The sequence below is a fragment of the Corvus brachyrhynchos genome, unplaced genomic scaffold (genome assembly GCF_000691975.1).
Source record: "Corvus brachyrhynchos isolate BGI_N302 unplaced genomic scaffold, ASM69197v1 scaffold363, whole genome shotgun sequence".
Lineage (NCBI taxonomy): Eukaryota > Metazoa > Chordata > Aves > Passeriformes > Corvidae > Corvus > Corvus brachyrhynchos.
Window position 1 is genome coordinate 40,873 of NW_008237404.1, and position 1,861 is coordinate 42,733.

Sequence of the window (1,861 nt, forward strand, 5' to 3'; positions counted from 1 at the left end):
TAGAGCTAGATTGAAGCACTGCACCTGGCTAAAGCGTGAGATGCAGAACACCAACTAAAAAGAGTGCAAGTACCTGAAAGGCTACTGGTGCAAAGCAGGAATTAGATAGGCTGGCAGGTCACAAAGGCTTTTGGCTACCAGAATATAGTCTTTGGTCACATATTATTTATGCTTGGACCAGACAACCAAATTCTTTTTCTCCCAACACCTGGCAATATCATCTTAGACCCAGATCAGAAGAACAGCTTCTTCTTACAGTCTCCAACATGTTCTCAAGCAAACTATCTCATAGGGATGCTCAAGAAGCAGATAGAAGGCCCCTTCCTCTATGATATTTCTTGACCAACAGCTCTGAAGACTGGTCCTGCTTGTAAAAATAAATAAATGAACAAAAATGCAGAGCACCGTACTGCTATTACTTAGCACCTATTAAACTTTTTTTAAGGGATAGGAAAGCCAGACGGAACACAAAAAAACCCCACCAAACAGAAATATTTAAGTTCAACAGGCAGTTTTTTAAGGTGCATATCAACAAGATAAAAGAGTTTCCCTTATTTCACTACGTTTAGAAGAATGGTTTTGAATTAAAAAATATTATTTTAACTTGTTCATTTTAATCACAGGAAACCTACATTAAGAAGGCATAAAGCAAAAGAGCAAAAACTCTTTACCTAAAGTCCACATCAGTTTCACTACAGGAGTTAAAATAAACAAAAACCCAAAAAACAAACAAACAAAAAAACCCCCCCAAAACTAACCAAACAAAAAAACCCCAAAAACAAAACAAAAAACACCCCCCCCAAAAAACCTCAAAACCCCCACATCCCCAAACAATCCCTCCCCCCAAAACAAGCAGCAATAACATAAGAAAGTCATCCATCTGTCACAACCACAACATCTACATTATTACAAGAAACTCAGAAATCTTGTTCCCTCTCATATGGGTTTCCAAAGAAGCAATACTGCCATTTAATCCAAGGATTAAATGGATGTCCTTCAGATCCAGATGTTCTGTTCTCTCCACCTCACAATCCTATTTCCTGACGTTTCTAACAGGTATTTCCAAATGTATCACCTTAAGCGAATCTCCCTTGAGTAATCGCCCCTGTCCATTTAGTTTACACTACAGTGATCAATTCTGATCACGTTTGGGAAAATCTCTGACACAAAGTCCCATAAAAGCCTTATTCTTCAACAGAAGTACAACAGCAAGCAGGTCAGAATAAACAGGCTCTGCTAGTCCAGTTGTGTGCAAAGAAACAGAAAACAGAAAAAACCCCACCAACAAGAAAAACTTACCTGTTATTCTGAGAAGCCTAAACCATAACGCTTTGAGTACAGAGCCTGCTGTATATCACATGCACAAAGATCTCCTTTTCCTCTAAGATACTGTACGCCAAACACAAGGTTATTTTTGTCCGAAAGTGTAAGATCGAACCTAACTTTGAAAACACGTACGGAACATCACTTTTGGACACTGAACACGTGGGCTCTGGCATCAAAGTGCTCCACGCCGCGGACACAAACTCAGGCTGACTCTGAGAGAAACCTGGATACACAACTGATTCACATCCTGCGTTCAGAGCGACAGGGTGAACCGTGGAGGGAGGAATCCAAAGCCAAACCAAAGCACAATAAGAAGAACAACTCTCTTAATTATTAGCTGCTGAACAGGTCGCTCCCTACGTTTCTGCTGAAGGCGCACGCCGGGAAGGAGACAAGGCAAGGAGGCCGGAGCAGACACGGTGCAGCCGTTTCGCCCGCGCACCAAGGGCCCTGCGGCCGGGACTGCCGGAGCCCCGGGCACCTCCAGGAGTGGGCGAGGCGCCGAGCCACGAGCCCGGGGCAGGGGCGCGCTCGC